Here is a 20,889-nt window from a genome sequence, read left to right as displayed (position 1 = left end):
AACCTGAACCCAAAGAAAGGTCTAGAGACCTACACGATTGCCACCAACTAACAATTTGAGCATCCATGGAAAGGCTACCATAAATGCCCTTCCAGGATAGTGAGATCAACAACTAACTTATCCATGGGGCCCTCATCTATAACCTGTTGGAAACAGAGGCAAACACCCATACATAAACACTGAGTCGAAACAGAACCCAAATGCAGATGGAGAGGACAAGATCAGGTTGCAGAAACACATAGAGACAACTGACCTGAACAAGGAGGAGCTAACAGGCCCCCAGTCTGATAGCTGGGAATCCAACATGGTACTGACTCAGGCCCCCCTGAATATGGGTCTCAGCCAGAAGGACTGAGCAGTCTAAGGGACCTCAGACAGTGGAACCAGGATGTATCCCTGATGCACAAAAGGAACTTGTGAACACATCCCCTATGGAGGGATAACTGCCGTAATCTAGAGACAGGAGAGAAGTCCTGACAGATCTACATGACCCCACCTGGATGGGGTGGGGGTGGGAGGGAAGGGTGGCCAGGTTGCATGTGAGAGGGCAGAGAGTGTAAAAGGGAGGGAGGGTAGGAGGAAGGGAGATAAATTAAATAAATTAAATAAAAAAAAGATTAAAATGCCTAGGGATAAATCTAACCAAGGAAGTGAATTATACAACAACTTTATGATACTAAAATAACAATTTGCATAGGATGCTAGAAGATGAATCAAGCTCCCATGGATACAGATAGTGATATGGTCATCCTTTCAAAACCAATCCACAAATTCAATGTGATTCCATAAATTCCAGAGGTAATTATTCACAGAAATTGAAAAATTAATCTTAAATTTCATATGGAAGTCCAGAAGACCCAAAATAACTAAGATAATCCCAAATAATAATAACACTACTGGAGATCACACTATCCCTAATTTCAAGTAATATTACAGAGCTCTACTAATAAAAACAGCATGATATTAGCATTAAAACAGACATATTGTTCAAGAATGAGTAAGCCCACATTCCTACAGTCATCTGACTTTTTACAAAGTGGTCAATACACAACTGGAGAACAGAGAGCATTCTTCAATAATTGTTCAAACTTGGTCGCTATTTATAGACTAGAACTAGATCCTTATTAATCACCCTACATAAAACTCAACTGTAAATAGATCCAGGATCTCAATATAAGACCCAACTCCCTGAATCTGTTAGAGATAAAGTATGGAATACACTTCAACTTAAAGACACAAGAAGAGACTTTATAAACAGGACTTCATCAGCACAGGCATTAAGATCAAGAAATGAAAAATTGGCCTCACATGACCAAAAAGCTTTTGTACAGTAAAGAATGTCATTGTTAAATGAGTGAAGAGGCAGCCTGAATCCTGGGGAAAGACTTTACTAGCTGTACATCTGACAGAAGGTTAGTGTCTAGGACACATAAGGAAATGAAATAAAACTAAACATCAAGAAAACAAACAACTCAATTTAAAATTGGGGCATGGAAATAAACAGAACTCTCAACAGATGAAACACAAATGACTGAGAGTTTTTTCATTGTTCAACATTATTAGCCATCAGAGAAATGCAAACTGAAACTACTTTGAGATTTCACATTGCTATAGTTTAAATGACTGAGATTAAATAAAATGACAACAAATGATGGGGAGGACATGAGATAAAGGGGACACTTAGTCACAGCTAGGGGGTGTGCAAACTTGTACGGCCTCTATGAAAATCATTTTGGAGGTTTCTCAAAGGCTAAAACTAGATCTACAACACAACCCAGCTATACTATTTTTGAACATTTATCCAATGGATGAGGTATCCTACTATAGAGATACTTGATCATCCATGTTCAATTTTGTTCTACACATGATAACCAGGAAATAGAAACCACTTAAATGCCCATCAACTGATGAATGTATGGTAAAAAATGTACATGTGTGGAATGGAATGTTATTCAGCTATTAAGAAAAAAGAACTTTGCATGTAAATGGATTGTGCTAAAAGTTTGACTCCTTAGATTTATGTTGACATATACATAGAAGACAGGAAATTAATAATAGTCATGGGAGTGATTCAAGGGAGGAAAGATACAATACAGGTGGTATGAGGGGAGACTGAAGACTAATAGAAGAGGATATGTTCTGTGAGATGAGGGATGGGGATACAGTTACAAGGGAAAGAATCAGATGGAGATAATTAACACCAAAGACCTGTGGAAACGCTGTGTAAAAACCTACTAGTATAGAAGACTCCGAAAATATATACACATACATGTATTAAAAGAGGTTTAGATGGAATTACCATATAAAAGGGGGAGATGGGAGGAAGAATACTTTATCTAAATATCATAAGTTATCAAATAAAGAGCCCAGTTCCAGAAATACATCTTTTTTAAGTTGTCAGTGGGTTCTCATATAATCTCAAACATTGTAGGCTACTGTGACTATTTTTGATTACCCTCCATAACTTGATGGTTAAGACTTCATTGCTGAAAACACCACATTCTTGAATCAGAACATAGAGAAATCAAGCTGGTACCAACAAAGTTGCACCGCTACTGCTGGCTTTCAGAGTGTTAAAAGCTGTTATACAGGATACATAAAAAGAAGTGTAACCATCCCCACACTACCCAACTATGAACTCTAGTGACCAGTCTGGCCTCCTAATGGCTCCTACCTCCTAATAGTCTATTTCACTAAAACTGCATCAATGGGTTCCATTGATAAAATTAGTTTCATCAAAATCCAATGCCCTTTCAATGGCATCATCATTAGGACACCAAACCTTCAACACATGAACCATTTGGGGTAACACTTCATATTCAAATCATAATGTAATAGTAAGTGACATATAATAAATAATCAGCAACTTACATTACAGGTAAATACACAAAGATGAAATATTAAACATATTCTCCAAGTGCCATAGAATAAGATATGGAATGACCAGTCTTGCCTGAATGAAGTAGAGAATAGACAAGGAGAAAGTAACTAATGCCATTGCTGTTACTGCTACTGCTGCTGTTGCTGTTACTAATGATGATAATGATGATAAAAATGATGACTATCGTGACTGTAATGATAAAGAACAAAGAGGAGAAGAAGGAAGAAAAGAAATAAGAGTAATGGGAAACAAAAGAAGAAGGGGAAGAAGGAGAAGGAGGAGGAGAAAGAGGAAAAGAAGGAATAAAGGAAGAGTGTCCTACTATTATCACCTGTGAAGCTGAACCTCTTCACATATATTTTCTACTACTTTTTCCTCTAGTCACTTCTAGTCAGTGTAATTTCTCTGTCATTTCCAGAAATTTTTCTTTGTAATGTTTTATTATCATTTTGGTTTAAATATGTGTAGATATGTATGAGTATGTGTACAAACATCATTGAAACATGAAATTTACTTCTTACTGTGAATTTTGACAAAACTGTTGCAAAACCCTATTACAGAGCAATAGGTATTTAACTTTGTTAGATCATAGATTTCTTTGAAAAATCTGATTCTGAAATTGGAGACTATACAAATGGTGCCTGAAATTGCAGTATTTTCTGTTCAGTTTCAAAAAAATCTCAAATGGTAAAATGAGTTCCAAAATCTACTGGGAGCCTAATGTAAAAGTACATTAGATATTGATCCTCACCGAGACATTGACAGCCCCTGTTGATGCTCCATTCTGACAAGTAAGAGAACTCTAGAAGGAGATGCCCCTGTTCCTATGACCTTTAACCTCTAATGTGGGAGGAAATAAAAACATCTCAACATATTTTAGTGATTGTGGAAACATAAAAGCAAAAAGTGAAAAGAGTTGACATGAAGCTGAAGAAACTCAATTGTCCCCAATCCGTGTAAATGACTACCACAATATACCTTCTAATTCTATCTCATACGGGACATACCCAAAATTTATCTTAAACACATGCATAATGATCTTCTTGAGAAAAAAATATGTAAAGATATAGAGGGGCTTTAAATATATATATATATATATATATATGTTTACATATATACATATATATATATAGACACATAATTAAAAATAAACTTTTAACCTCCCTCTCCCACACCATTACATACAAACCACCCAGAGAAGACAAAGAGAATTTAGGATATTTGAGTAATTAAAAATTATATTTGATTGGACTGGAGAGATAGCTCAGCCATTAAAGGCTAGGCTCACAACCAAAAATATAAAAACTATAGTTGATGTTTATAGTGGAGCACTCAAAGCTATTTGCACACAGCCACTACTGACCCAAACATTTACCATGCACCTCCATGGAATGGTCATTCTCAAAAGCTTTCAAAAGAGAACACCTGGGATGCAAGTACCACTCCCTGAAAGAAGATCTCATCTTATCTTCATTGTAGCAGCATCTAGACTACAAGAATAATGTGTCTTAGAAAGACTTGTTTCCTCTGACATTAGTAAAGTATCCCCCACCTAAATACACACTATCTGAGTGATCAGCCAGAATGAGTCCCTGGAAGCAAGAGCCTTTCTTGGCTGAAAGTCTATTTTTCAACCATCAAATGGTAAGTGACACTTTTTGAAATGCCCATTAAGGGTCAAATAATGGCACTGAGAGGCTCAGATTGACCCTGGGATTTCTTAACTGAAGTTATTCCTGCCATCAGCACCACAAGGCCAGCACCACTCAAAGACCAAAGTCAAGTGCTGGAAGGCTAGGTGAAATAAGAGTCGGGAGAACCTTCAATCACAATGCTCGCTCATAAGAATAAGTCATCAAAGCACTTCTCAAGAGCTGCTGTGTGGTGGTAATGAGGTGCAGAGTAGAAATCCTAGTTTCTGCCCTCTTTGGGGAGCTCAAGTAGAATGGCCTAAGTGCTTCAGCCAATTTAAACAAAGCTCTCTATTTTGTGCACTTGTGAGATAAAAACTGTAGGTGAGCAGAAAAAACATTGCCCCAGACTGAAGGTCTCCTGTTGCAATGAGTAAATCTATTAAGAAATACTGTGTCCACAGCTATAGACATGGGTGTTTGTGTATGTGACCTCTGTGTACTTGAGTCAGTAAACAATAGGGATCTAGGCCTTGGGTAGAGGCTTCCTTTATATTTAATTTATCTATTTGGGCTTACATGAGTCGATGATGATATAACTGTATAAGACAAGAACTATGGAAAGATGTAGGAATAGACACAAAATGATGCAATACTCAACATAATGATTGTTGATATAAGAAATGTAAACTAAGCTTATGAACATATGTGCAGTGAATAGATATTATTTACTTAATGGGTAATATTAACACAGGAGAGCTTCATAATAGGATGGCACAGAAGTGGGCTACTACAGTACAGAAGTGTTGATGGAGCAGAGAGGTCATGTGGGCTGCTGTTATGTGTGATGATATATTATTTATGATTTAATAAAGCTCCATGGAGATCAAAATGCAAAGCTAGCTACTCACATTTAATTCCAGAACTCTGGAGACAGATCTCTCTTAGCTCAAGGCCATACTGAGACACACAAAATCCATCCAGTCTAAAAGAGAAATGACTCACACAAAGATGACCTCAGCACTTGAGATCACATGCCTTTAATCCCAGCACTTGGGAGGCAGAAGCATGTGGATCTCTGTGAGTCCAAGACTATCCTGGGTTACACAAGAGTGAATCAGCGCTCACACCTTTAATCCCATGATTTGAGAAGTATAAAAAAAAAAGAAAAGAAATAAAGGGTCTCATATGGGATTTAGTTTCAAGTCAGAGAAGGTATAGGATTGCAGTCTGAAAAGAGAAGTGTAGTTTGGAGTTGCAATCAGAGGACACAATCACTCCTTCTGTCTGAGTACTGGTAGAGGTATGAAATCTCTAGGGCTTGGCTGATTTGCTTCTCTGATTTTCAGCTTGAATCTTGAACCCCAGTATCTATCTTTGGGTTTTTATATTTTTTTCCTGTTACAATTATGATCAATTAAGAAAGGTACAACACACTTGTCTTGTCCTCAAAGTCTAGATCTCATGAATGTCTAGCAACCACACATCAGTTGTTTGTGGTTCAAGATGACAAAGACCAAGAAAAGTATAAAGATCTCTTATCTGAGAGTCTAAAGAACACTGTAGAGTGATAACCAGTGTGTGGGGGCTCTGAACTAGCCACTGTACTTGGTTCTCAGTGATGTCAATTTCTAGTGAAAATATAGAAGACTACACAACAGATACTAAGGATATCAGGTAAAAGGAACTGTACAACTTCTGTGAGGCTCTTGCTCTGTATTCATATGGGTTGTAAATGGCAATGAAATGGGTCTGTGGGGTAGGGAAGGTCTAAGGTCTTCAGATGAGAATTTTTAGCCATGAGAACAAAGATGGCATGAGAAAAAACAGAATGATAAACATGACACATGACACTGCAGAAAAATATTCTTCCAGCTATTTATATGAGAAATCTATCCCTGCTTCCTCTACTCCTGCATTCTCTATCACTGTGGAAAGAGAAATAATTTCTATACACAGTTAAGTGAATTTTTTATTTTCAACATATTCAAGATAGAGGGTTACACTGAGTTCTTGCTATCACATTTTTTCAATTTTTGCAATTTCCTTCTCCCAAATGTTTGTGTCATGAGAGATCATGAATAGCAAAGAGATTATTGTGACAAGTAAGTTCCAATCAAAAGACAATTTTATCAAAATTATATTAGAAACAATGGACAATATTCCTTTTCAATAACAAAAGCTAAATTTTAAACTTAAGAAACTATGAAAATGATCATCTCAGAAAGAAATGTAGGGATTTACAAATATAAATAGACAAAAAGGTGACAGCCCAGTGAGTCATTTCAGTTGAATACTGAATGTGAAAGTGAGTGAGAAAACATTATTGAATGCCTCACTGACTTAGCAGGGGTTTCCTTTTATAAATAAGCCTTAAACTAGAAACAGGGAGCTGAGATCAAGGAAATAATCTACCATGTATCAATAGAGCCCAGAAAGTGACAGGCCAATTTGAGAAGATCCTGAGACTGGAAAAGGGAGTTTGTACCAATACCATAGTATCTGGAGCCCAGATTTAGTTTGAAAGAACCACTTTGGCAAAGAGTTGGCCATAATTATTGTTATTTTATAGTCTACTTCGTATTTTGTAACAGAAAGGTATACACTGCTCTATTGATAAATAAGAGAAGACTAGATGTCTCATTGTTGAAAAGTCAAAGAAAAGGACTGCATCTGTGAGAGATAGCTTTTTGTTCATACTATGATAAAAGACAACATAGAATAAGAGAGAATTTTAAAAAGAGTAAGATAAGGCCAAATGTCCTTTTATAACATGGCCACTTGTGTAGTAATCACACTAATCCATAGGGAAAAGTCCTAATTGCCTACCCAGATCTTAAAATTATCACTTCTTAACACTGCAACACTGAAGACCAAGATTTCAATACATAAACTCTGAGGGACATATTAAAATCATAGTGTTCCACCTGCCTCCCAAAATCCATCTCATTCTCACATGCAAAATATGTTCAACTCATTCCATTTAGCATCCAAAGCCTCAACTCACTGCAACATCAACTCAAAAGTCCAGAGTTTTTAATCCCACCAGCACTAGTAGTATTGCAGAAAATAATTCAAGGAGAGATTTTTGCAATATAGAGTGAGGACTATACTTGTCTGTGGGCCTAAGGAAAATAAATTAGAACATAATTAGGGATTGTGCTTATTCAGTAGTCATAAGCATGAGTTTAGCATGGGCAACAATAGGCACGCTAAAATGGACAGTGGAAAGCCCATGAAGCCTCAACCATACACAAAGTACTATAGGCAACTAAGGAATGCAGAAAGAAAGAAAAATATCATCCCTAGGGAAGTGGACACTAATTAGTTATGCTAATTGTTTATGCAATACCTTCTAATCAGGATTAGTTTATCTTCTCATTTTTAAAAACGTATTTTTGTCTATTCTTTGAGAAATTCATACATGCACACAACGCTTTCCAGTCTCATTCACCACCCTCCACCCCACAACACTAGCTTCTCCTAAATTTCTCCAGTACATATAATGCCTAACATTTTTCTTTTCTTCTTGCTTTTTGATTTTGTTTTTGTTTGGTTGGTTGGTTGATTTATTTTTTTTCCAAGACAAGGTTTCTATGCATAACAGCCCTGGATGCCCTGGAACTCTCCGTAGATCAAACTGGCAACAAACCCACAGACATTAGCTGCCTCTGCCTCCTGAATGCTGAGATTAAAAGCATGAGCCACCACCACTGGCTTCCTCCGAACTTCTTGTCCTCTTTTTACTATAGTCCATTCAGTCCAATTAGTGTTACCCATATATGCATGGTTGTAGGATCACCTACAAAGGATTGTACCCCTAAAGAACCCTCCCTCCTCTATCATCTTTCAATTGTCATTAGATGCTTTGATATTCAGTTCCATCTGCAACTTCTTCAAATTGTCATTCACTGTCTATGTCTGTACCAGGATTCTGATCACAAATTCTATATAAACCATAGACTTTCCCTAACATGATACAAAGGTTATGTGCTTCCCTCATAATGACATATTCCAACCTTAAATTTCTCTCCTTCCTGTTACTTTACTATAAACATCCAAAAGAAGCCATGCCTGCAGCCTGGATGCTTAACTATATAGATATTTTCTCTGTCAGGTACCCCAATTTATTGCTCTTGGGTTCTGCCTTTTATAAAACTCAGTTTATAAATAACAGAAGTTTGTCTCACAATTATGCAGGCTAGGAAGTCCCAAGTCAAGGAGTCACATGTAATGATGGTCTTCTTGCTACATCATAAGAAAGATATTACATGGAAAAGAAGTACACAAGAGGGTCAAGCATAGACCAGACTCACTTTTATGACTAACTCACTTTTGCAATAGGGATCTGTAGACTAAGTTTCTGTTCCACCGGGTCCCACAGCTGTTTAGTCCCAAATTAACACATAGAGGCTTACATTAATTATAAACTGTCTGGCCTATAGCTCAGATTTCTTATAGGCTGTCTCTTAATTATTAACCCATATCTATTAGTCTATGTATCTCTGCATGGTCTTGGCTTACTGGAGAATACTTGGGCATCCTATCTGCCTAGTAGCTGTATAACACCTCTTGGGAGACTCACTCTCTACCTTCCTCTTCCCAGCACTCTCCTACTCTGGTAGACCTTCCTATATGTCTTGTCTGGCTATATCCTGCCTGTCTGTTGGCCAAAACAGCTTTATTCATCAACCAAGAAGAGAAACATGTATTCACAGCATACAAAAAGACATCCCCCATCAGTGATCTGAGTTCATTAATGAGGATTGAGTCCAGTGACCTAATTACTCCTTAATGGAGGACCAATACAACTTAGGAAGTAAAAGCCTAATTTATGAAGATGCCAGAACTGGAGAAGTAGAAGTCAATCAGCTGTCTGGAATCTGGTGTTTAAAGTCTAAAAGAACAAGTTTGCTAGAAAGGTCAGTCATAATCTCTGTATGAAATATTAGATCATAAGAAAAATAGAACAAATCACTCTGTTAGAAAGAGACAATGTGAATCTAAGTGGGAATACACACTGTATTTAGGACTCCCCATGGAAAATCTATTTTTTTCATTTGTCCCTTGTCAGAATTACTGAAACACAGGAGGCATCTATCCCTCTCTTTCAACTATCATTCCCTTAAAGTTGAATTCTGTCACGCTCACTTTAAGAAAATTGCTCTTGCAAAGGTCACTGATGAAATTTTTATTGCTACATCCAGCATCGTTTCTACTTAGATCTCTCTGGTGCAGCTAATACTACTGGACACTGCTTTCTGGAAAGCGGTACTAGCTTGGTTTTTATGACACCACACATATTTGTTCTTCCAGACCCCAACTCTTTTGTTGCCTTCAAATCTATGAGCATAAATGTTCCCCCTGCTCTCACCCTACCCTGTGGTCTACCCTTCCCACTGTCCCATTGCTCTGGTTAAGCACTGGGACAGACAGCAGTGCAACAATTCTGCCACCTTCAGGGAACTGCCGGAAACTTCATGGACCACCATGAATCCCTGCCTGCCTGATCTCTGACACCCACTGCTGGTACTCTGCTAGAGTTCTGGGCCCCTCCCAGAAATCTACCTTTCCCATCTGAACCATCTTGAGTCCCTGTCTGCTGGATCTTTGACACCCATTGCCAGGCCTCTGCTGGAGCCTGACCTTGGCCCGCATCTCCAGGCCACTACCTGAGGAGAGAAATCCTAGTGAGCTTGGACCACCCAGAAGTAGAGACACCTAAGCACACCAGTGGAGTACCATAGAGAAAGAGAGAGACCCCACCTGCACCTACTGGAAGGAGCTATGGAAGACAGCAATACAACAGAAAAAACAAGCATGACACCACCAGAATCTAGGGACGCTACACCAACTAGACCTGAACACCCCAAAGCAGATGAAGCAGAAGAGAGCGACTTAAAAAATATTGTCATAGAAATGACAGAGGCCCTCAAAGAAGATGTGAGAAAATCACTTAGAGAAACTGAGAATAAACAAACAAAAAATTGAAAGAAATGAACAAATCTCTTAAAGAAAGTACGGAAAGCCAAGAAAAAAGGAACAAACAGGTGAAGGAAATGGTTGAAGACTTGAAAACTGAAATAGAGACAATAAAGAAAACACAAACTGAAGAAATGCTGAAAAGAGAAAAACTGGGCAAATAATTGACAACTAAGACACAAGCATAACCAACAGAATACAAGAGATGAAAGAGAGAATCTCAGGCACGGAAGATAAACTAGAGGAAATAGATACATCGATCAAAGAAAATCATAAATCCAACAAACCCTTAACACAAAACATCCAGGAAATGTGGGACACCATGACCAGGCCAAACCTAAGAATAATAGGCATAGAGGAAGGTGAGGAAGCCCAGCTCAATGGTACAGAAACATATCAACAAAATCATTGAGGAAAGCTTCCCCCAATCTGAAGGAGGGATTGCCCATGAAAATACAAGAAGCATACAGAACACCAAATAGGCTGGACAAAAGAAAAAAGACCCCTCGACACATAATAATCAAAACACCTAACATACAGAATAAAGAAAGAATATTAAGAGCAGAGAAGGAAAAAGGACAGGTAACATATAAAGGCAGACCTATCAAAATTATACCTGACTTTTCCATGGAAACACTAAAGGCCAGAAGGTCCTGGATAGATGTTCTACAAGTACTAAGAGTACATGGATGCCAGCCCAGGCTACTATATCCAGCAAAACTCTCCATCACTATAGATGGAGAAAACAAGATACTTAATGACAAAGCCAGATTTTCGCAATACATATCTACAAATCCAGCTCTACAGATAATTCTAGAAGGAAAATTCCAACCCAAGGAAGTTAACTACACTCACAAAGATATAGGAAATAGATAATCCCACTTCAGCAGAACCCAAGTGTAAAGCAGGGTAGATATATTCACAATACCACTGCCAAGGACAAATCTAAAACAAACAAGCATTAACAATCAATAGTCCTTACTCTTCCTCAACATTAATGGTCTTAACTCACCTATAAAAAGACACAGGCTAACAGAATGGATACAAAGACAGAATCCATCCTTCTGCTGCATACAAGAAACACATCTAAGCTTCAAAGACAGATATTGCATCAGGGTAAAAGGCTGGGAAAAGATCTTCCAAACAAATGGACCCAAAGAGCAAGCAGGTGTGGCTATCCTAACATCAAACAAGTTAGACTTCAAAACAAAATAAATCAAAAGAGATGAAGACAATCATTTCATATTCATAAGAGGAGAAATCCATCAGCAAAAAGTCTCAATTATAAACATCTATGCCCCAAATACAAAAACACCCACATCCATAAAAGAAATGCTACTAAAAGGCAAAGCCCACATAAAATTTCACACACTTATAGTAGGAGACTTCAACACTCCACTCTCACCACTAGACAGGACCACCTGTCAGAAGCTTAACAAATAAACAAAAGAACTAACAGAGCTTACATCTCAATTGGGTTTAACAGACTTCTATATATCATTCCATCCTCATGGAAACTTCTCTAAAAACAACCACATACTAGGTGAAATAAAAAACCTCAACAGATACAAAATAAATTGGAATAGTCACCTGTATCTTATCAGAACAACATGTTTTAAAGTAGGAACTCAAAACAACACAAATTGCAGAAACCCTGCAAACTCAAGGAAAGTGAACAATGTATAATTGCACCATATCTGGGTCAAGGAAGAAATAAGAAAGAAATTAAGGACTTCCTAAAATTCAACAAGAATGAAGACAAAACATACCCAAACTTATGGGACACCTTGACAGCAGTGTTATGAGGGAAGTTCACTGCACTAAGAGCCCATAAATAGAAAACAGAGGATAGTCACATTAGAGAATTAACAGTACAACTGAGAGCCTTAGAACAAAAACAAGCAAACTCGCCCCAGAGGAGTAGACCACAGGAAATAATCAATTTGAGGGCTGAAATCAATAGAGTGGAAACCAGGAAAACAATACAAAAAAAAAAAAAATCAATGCAACAAGAGTTGGTTTTTTGAGAAAATCAACAAGATAGATAACCTTTATCCAAACTAAGGAAAAAAACAGAGAGAACATGCAAATTCAAAAAATCAGAAACAAAAAGGGGGACATAACAACAGACACAGAGCAAACCCAGACAATTTTCAGGTCATACTTTGAAAACCTGTACTCCACAAATATTGAAAATTCGAAGGAAATGGACAAATTTCTAGATAACTATCTCTTACCAAAATTAAATCAAGAACAGACATACAACTTAAATAGACCTATAACCCCTAAGGAAATAAAAGCAGTAATCGAAAGCTCCAACCAACAAAAGCCCAGGGCCAGATGAGTTCAGAGCAGAATTCTACTAGAAATTCAAGGAAGAGGTAATTCCAATACTCCACAAATTGTTTCACACAATAGAAACAGAAGGTTCATTACCAAACTCTTTTTATGAGGCCACAATCACCTTGGTACCCAAGCCACACAAAGAAAGAAATAAGAAAGAAAACTACAGACCAATATGCCTCCTGAACATTGATGCAAAAATACTCAATAAAATACTGGCAAACTGAGGACCAGAATGCATCTAAGAAATCATCCTCCATGACCAAGTAGGCTTCATCCCTGGGTTACAGGATGGTTTAACATATGAAAATCTATCAACGTGATCCAACATATAAACAAACTGAAAAAGAAAGACCACATGATCATTTCCCTAGATGCTGAAAAAGCCTTCCACAAAATTCAACACCATTCATGTTAAAGTTCTTGGAGAAATCAGGAATAACAGGAACATACCTAAACATAATAAGAGCAATATACATTAAACCAACAGCCAACATCAAACTTAATGGAGAGATGCTTAAGGCAATTCCTCTAAAATCAGGAACAAAACAAAGCTGCCCTCTCTCTCCATATCCCTTCAATATTATACTTGAAGTTCTAGCTAAAGCAATAAGAAAACAAAAGGAGATCAAGGGGATACAAATTTGAAAGGAAGAAGTCAAAATTTCTATACTTGCAGATGATATGATAGGTTATAGAAGCGACCCAAAAAACTCTACCATGGAACACCTCCAGCTGATAAACACCTTCGTCAATCTAGCAGGATACAAGAAAACTCAAAAATATCAGTAGCCCTACTTTATTCAGACAACAAAGGGCCTGAGAAATAAATCAGATAAACATCACCCTTTACAATAGCCACAAGCAACATAAAGTATCTACGTGTAATGCTTACCAAACAAGTAAAAGACCTATATAATAAGAACTTTGTGGCTCTAAAGAAAGAAATTAAAAAAGATACCAGAAAATGGAAAGATCTCCCATGCTCTTGGATAGGTAGGATAAATATAGTAAAAATGGCAATCTTGCCAAAAGCAATCTACAGATTCAATGCAATCCCTATTAAAGTCCCACCACAATTCTTCACCGACATTGAAAGGATAATAATCAACTTTATTTGGAAAAACAAAAGACCCATGATAGCCAAAACAACCATATACAATAAAAGAAGTTCAGGAGGCATCACCATTCCTGACTTTAAGCTCCACTACAGAGCTATAGTTCTGAAAACAGCCTGGTATTGGCATAAAAATAGATAGGTAGACCAATGGAATCGAATTGAAAATCCTGATATTAACCCACACACCTATGAACACATGATTTTCAACAAAACAGCTAAAATTATACAATGGGCGAAGACCGCATCTTCAACAAATGGGGCTGGCACAATTGGATGAGGGTGTGTAGAAGACTGCAGATAGACCCATGTCTGTCGCCATGCACAACACTCAAGTCCAAATGGATCAAAGACCTCAACATCAATCCAGCCACATTAAACCTTTTAGAAGAGAAAGTAGGAGGTACCCTTGAAGAAATTGGTATAGGAGACTGCTTCCTGAATGTAACTCCAGGGGCACAGACACTGAGAGCAACAATTAATAAATGGTACCTCTTCAAACTTAGAAGCTTCTTAAGGCAAAGAATACAGTGGACAAGACCAAACAGCAGCCCACAGACTGGGAAAAGATTTTCACGAACCCTATATCTGACAAAGTGCTGATCTCCAAAATATACAAAGAACTCAAGAAACTAGTCAACAAAACATCAAATAACCCTATTTAAAAAATGGGGTACAGAACTGAAGAAAGAATTCTCAATAGAGGAAATCAAAAAGGCTGAGAGACACTTAAGAAAATGCTCCACATCCTTAGCTATCAGGGAAATGCAAATCAAAACAACTTTGAGATACCATCTTACTCCTGCCAGAATGGCTAAAATTAGAAAAACCAATGATGACTCATGTTGGAGAGGATGTGGAGAAAGGGGAACACTCCTCCACTGCTGGTGGGAGTGCAAACTCATACAGCCATTTTGGAGATCAGTATGGCCGTACCTCAGGAAAATGGGAATTAGTTTACCACAGGACCCGGCAATCCCCCTCTTAGGCATATACTCAAAGGATTCACATGCATGCAACAAAGACATCTGTTCAACTATGTTCATAGCAGCACTATTTGTAATAGCAAGAACCTGGAAGCAACCTAGATGCCCCTCAATTGAAGAATGGTTAATGAAGAGATGTGGCACATCTACACAATGGAATACTACTCTGCAGAAAAAAATAATGGTATCATGAAATTCACAGGCAAGTGGATGGCACTTGAAGAAACCATCCTGAATGAGGTGACCCAGTCACAAAGAGGAACACAGAATGTACTCCTCATATATGGATTTTAGACCTAGATCAAAGGATCACCAGCCTATACTTCACACCAGCAGAGGAACTAGGATACAAGATGTATTCTAAGAAAGTCATATAAAGTCCCTCACAGAAGGGGGAAGGGACAAGTGCCCCAGAGCACATGGGAAGTGGGGGGGGGCAGCGAATGGAGAGAGAAGTAGGAGAAAACGATGGGGAGGAAAGAAAAACATGTGTGACCAGGAAGATTGAGCCTGGTTAGGAATAGAAGACAGGAAAGAAAGAGAGAGAGAGACAGAGACAGAGAGAGAGAACATAAAAGAGGGAGCCAATATTGGTTTAAAGATAAAACTGAACACAAAGAAAGGTCTAGAGAACTACAAAACTGCTCCCAACTAACAATTTGAGCTTCCGTGGAAAGGCTACCATGATGCCCTTCCTGGAGAGTGAGATCAACAACTAACTTATTCATGGAGCCCTCATCTAATGCCTGTTGGAAACAGGAGCAAACACCCATACATAAACACTGAGTCAAACTAAATCCCAGATGCAGATGGAGAGGACAAGCCCAGGCGGCAGAAACACATAGAGGCAGCTTACCTGAACATGGAGGAGCTAACGGGCCACCAGACTGATAGCTGGGAAGCCAGCATGGGACTGACTCAGGCCCCCCTGAATATGGGTCTCAGCCAGAAGGACTGAGCAGTCTAAGGGACCTCAGACAGTGGAGCCAGGATGTATCCCTGGTGCACAAAAGGACCTTGCGAACATATCCCTCATGGAGGGATAAACTGCCTTAACCTAGAGACAGGAGAGAAGCCCTAGTCCCTACTTCACATGACCTGTCAGACCTACATGACCCCAACTGGATGGCATTCCCCTACATATGGAATTGGGTGGGGGGATGGGAGGGGAGGGTGGTTAGAGTGCATGTGAGAGGGCAGAGAGGGTAAAAGGGAGGGAAGGAGGGAGGGAGAAAGGAATGAAGGGAGGAAGGAATGAAGGAATGGAGGGAGGGAGAGGGAACTGGGATCAACATGTAAAATAATAAATTAAATTAAAAAAAAAGAAATCAGAGAAATATCTCCCTTTACTATAGCCACAAACAACATAAAGTATGTTGGGGTAATGCTTACCAAACAAGTGAAAGACCTATATAATAAGAAGTTTGAGTTTTTAAGAAAAGAAATTAAAGAAGATACCAGAAAATGGAAAGATTCCCCATGATATTGGATAGTTAGGATAAACATAGTAAAAATGGCAATCTTTCCAAAAGCAATCTACAGATTCAATGTAATCCCCATTAAAATCCCATCACAATTTTTCACTGACCTTGAAAGGATAACAACTTTATATTGAAAAACAAAAGAACCAGGACAGCCAAAACAACCCTGTACAATAAAGAAACTTCTGGAGGCTTCACCATCCCCAACTTTAAACACGATTACAGAGCTATAGTCCTGAAAACAGCCTGGTATTGGCACAAAAATAGACAGGTTGACCAATGGAATCGAATTGAAAATCCTGATATTACCCCACACACCTATGAACACCTGATTTTCGACAAAACAGCTAAAAGTATACAATGGGAAAGCATCTTTAACAAATGATGCTGGCACAACTGGATGATGGTGTATGGAAGACTGCAGATAGATTTATGACTATGGTCATGCACAAAACTCAAGTCCAAATGGATCAAAGACCTCAACATCAATCCATCCACATTGAACCTCTTACAAGAAAAAGTATGAGGTACCCTTGAACAAATTGGTATAGTTAACTGCTTCCTGAACATAACTCCAGGAGCACAGACACTGAAACAGACAATTAATAAATGGGACCTCCTCAAATGTAGAAGCTTCTGTAAGGCAAAGGACACAATGGACAAGACCAAACAGCAGCCCACAGACTGGGAAAAGATTTTCACCAATCCTATATCTGACAAAGGGCTGATCTCCAAAATATACAAAGAACTCTAGAAACCAATCACAAAAACACCAAATAACCCTATTAAAATGGGGTACAGAACTAAAGAGAGAATTCTCAATAGAGAAATCAAAAAGGATGAAAGATAGTTAAGAAAGTACTCAACATCCTTAGCTATTGGGGAAATGCAAATCAAAACTCTGAGATACCATCTTACACCTGCCAGAATGGCTAAAATTACAAACACCAGTGACAACTTATTTGGAGAAAGGGGAACACTCCTTCATTGCTGGTGGGAGTGCAAACTCGTACAGACATTTTGGAGATCAGTATGGCAGTTCCTCAGTAAAATGGGAATTAGTTTACCACAGGACCCGGCAATCCCCCTCTTAGGCATATACCCAAATGATCCACATCCATGCAACAAAGGCATGTGCTCAACTATGTTCATAGCAGCATTATTTGTAATAGCAAGAACCTGGAAGCAACCTAGATGCCCCTCAACTGAAGAATGGAATAATGGAATACTACTCTGCAGAAAAAAATAATGGTATCTTGAAATCCAAGTGGATGGCACTTGAAGACACCATCCTGAATGAGGTAACCCAGTCACAAAAAGAGGAGCATAGTATGTACTCGCTCATATATGGATTTTCGACCTACAGCAAACAATCGCCAGCCTATAATTCACACCACCGGAGGAACTAGGATACAAGGTGTATTCTAAGAGATTCATATAAGGTCCCTCACAGAAGGGGGTAGGGACATGATCTCCAGAGCACATGGGAAGTTGGGGTGAGCCGTAAATGGAGAGGGACCTAGGAGTAAGTGAAGGGGAGAAAAGGGAAGTATGTACAACAAGAAGATTGAGTCAGGGTAGGAATAGAAGACAGAAAAGAAAGAGAGAGAGAACATAAAAGAGGGAGCCATTATTGATTTTAAGAGAAAACTGAACCTAAAGAAAGGTCTAGAGACCTACAAGACTGACTCCAACTAACGATTTGAGCCACATTGGAAAGGTTACCATAAATGCCCTTCCCTAATAATGAGATCAACAACTAATTTATCCACCATCATGGAGCTCTCATCTAGTACCTGTTGGAAACAGAAGCAAACATAACTAGAATCCAGACGCAGAGAGAGAGGACAAGACCAGGTTGCAGAAACACATAGAGACAGCTGAACAAGAAGGAGCTAACGGGCCCCCAGCCTGATAACTGGGAATCCAGCATGGGACTGACTCAGACCCCCTGAACATGGGACCTCAGACAGTGGAACCAGGATGTATTCCTGGTGCACAAAAGGACCTTGCGGACACATCCCCCATGGAGGGATACTGCCTTAACCTAGAGACAGGAGAGAAGTCCTAGTCCCTACTTCAAATGACTTGACAAATTTACATGACCCTACCTGGATGGCATTGCTCTACATGTGGAGTGGGGGGGATGGGAGGGGAGGGTGGTCAGGGTGCATGGGAGGGAGGGAAGAAGGAAAGAAGAGAGGGAAGGAGGGAGAGGGAACTGGGATTGACATGTAAAAAAAAAAAAGATTCCATCTATACTGGTTTGTGGACCCTTTTGCTAACAGATTGGTAAGTCATTAATTTATGATGAAGACTACAAGCAGCTGGTTAATCCCATTCTTTGAATTTTATAATATTTATTGATTAACACCTCAACCTGAAATTACATATCCCCTGGGTTCATAGCAAACTCTACCCTCAGCTTCTATTTATAACATTACCTACTCATTTTATTCAATTCCATTATACCATGTGTTGCTACTAAACTCTATGTCAAAAAAAATTTGTAACCTGCAATAGTGGCAATAGTTCAGTGGATTAAGTGATTGCTGTTCAAGCATAAGAACCTGAGTTCAAATCCCCCGCACCCACATAACAGATAGGCATGATATAACACTTCTACGATAGTTGCTGTTGGGTGTTGTCTATGAAAAGGGTTCTCTCAGCCAATTGAGCCAAAGTTGCAAGCTCTAGATCCACTAAGTGACTTTGTATCAAAAACTAAGGTAAAGGCCACAGAGGAAGCCATGGAATAATGACCTCCGGCATCCACCTATGTGCACACACAGTCTATGATCTTAACCTTATTATAGTGGCTTGAATGAGAATGACCCAATAGGTTTGTGTATCTGACTACTTGGTCCCCAGTTGGTAGAACCATTTGAGAAAGATTAGGAGGCATGGCCTTGCTAAAGGAGGTCTGTCCCTGGGGGAGGACTTTGGGGTCTCAAAGATCTCATGCTGTTCCCAGTCTCCCATTACCTGTCTGTCTTATGGTTGTTCCTCAGTATATGGACTTCCAACTACTCTTCCAGGGCCAGTCATGCCTGCCTATCTGCTACTATGCACTCCAACCATGATAGCCATAAACTCTAACCCTCTAACTGTAAATCCTAAACACATTCTTCTATTAGTTACCTTGACTAGGGTGTCTTTTCTCAGTAATAGGAAAATAGCTAAGATATTTTGAAGAGTCCAAAAAAGTGAAAATAATGTGTAGTTGGGCCTTTAGAAAAGTTTTATAAAGGAGATCACTTTTGAAATTAATTTTGAAGAACATTTAGGATTTGAATAAAAAGAAAAAGATAAAAGAGAATTTTAAGGCACTGAACAGAAGTAACAAAATCAAGAAAGCTGGACATAAGTGAAGAACAACAATTAAAGATTTTGATTGGAGAATAGGATTTGATTAGTAGATCATAGGCAGGTTTGGGTTATACTAGAGACAGCATTGACTTCCAAGTGGAAGGATTGGGATTTAATCCAGGAGATAACAGGATGTGCAAAACTGCACCTAACTCTAAAATTCACCCATAGAGTGCAAGTCAGATAAGATTCTACAACCTGATATTCAACTTAGATTAGAAAAATAATAGATAATAGCTATTGCCTAGAGATGAGGACTTAAAGAATAATGAGAGCAGACTGGAGAAAGTGAATTATCCATGGTAGTTATTGCATCATTAAAAAAACTAATTAACCCAAGGTGAGCTGAGAGAAAAGAGGGTCAATAATAAGAAGCTAGACAAAAAGAATGGGAATAAAGATTCTATAGACTTTAGAGGTGAAAAGGAAAATCAAGAAAGTAGAAAGGGAAAACAGTAGGTTTGATTTCTTAGAAACCATGTATGTTTGAGTGGTGACTAATAATGGTTGACTTTTAAAATAGTAGCAGAGAAAATAGGGTTGGAGGTCATTGGTACTATAAAAGACTTGCCTCCCTGACTTAATTTCTGCACCTAATTCCGTGCCTGGAAATAAGTGCGCAAATGTGAGTATGATGCATTGATGAGGTCATTAGCAAAGACAGACCTTTAGTGTCCAGAGCCTCAGAGGAAAGAGTGGTAAACAGGAAGATACAGGCATCTCAGTAGGTGTGTGTGTCACCAAAAACAGTCATGAGGAGAACTGAGCAAGTTTAGGATAAGAAAGAATCTTGAGTCATTAAAAAAAAAAAAAAAAAAAAAAAAAAAAAAAAAGGCTGAGTGACAATATTAGAAAACTATTAAGCTTCAAGGAAAACAAAAATTGTGCTTCACAACTGTCTCTATCCTCTTAGTAATGCCTGGATACATTCATTCCTCACTATTTAATTAATCAAATACAAAGGGACAAATAGACTTTTTAGAGTTTAACCAAAAATGGAATACAAGAATGTCCTACACAGGTTACTTTCCATAAATTTAATAGGTATGCAATTGCCCTGTTCCCATATCCCTTTCTGGCAAAGCACTGGGTCATGAGA

This window comes from Phodopus roborovskii, unplaced genomic scaffold, assembly GCF_943737965.1.
Source record: "Phodopus roborovskii unplaced genomic scaffold, PHOROB, whole genome shotgun sequence".
NCBI lineage: Eukaryota > Metazoa > Chordata > Mammalia > Rodentia > Cricetidae > Phodopus > Phodopus roborovskii.
The sequence above is the reverse complement of the archived record's forward strand: the minus strand, read 5'-3'. Positions refer to the sequence as shown.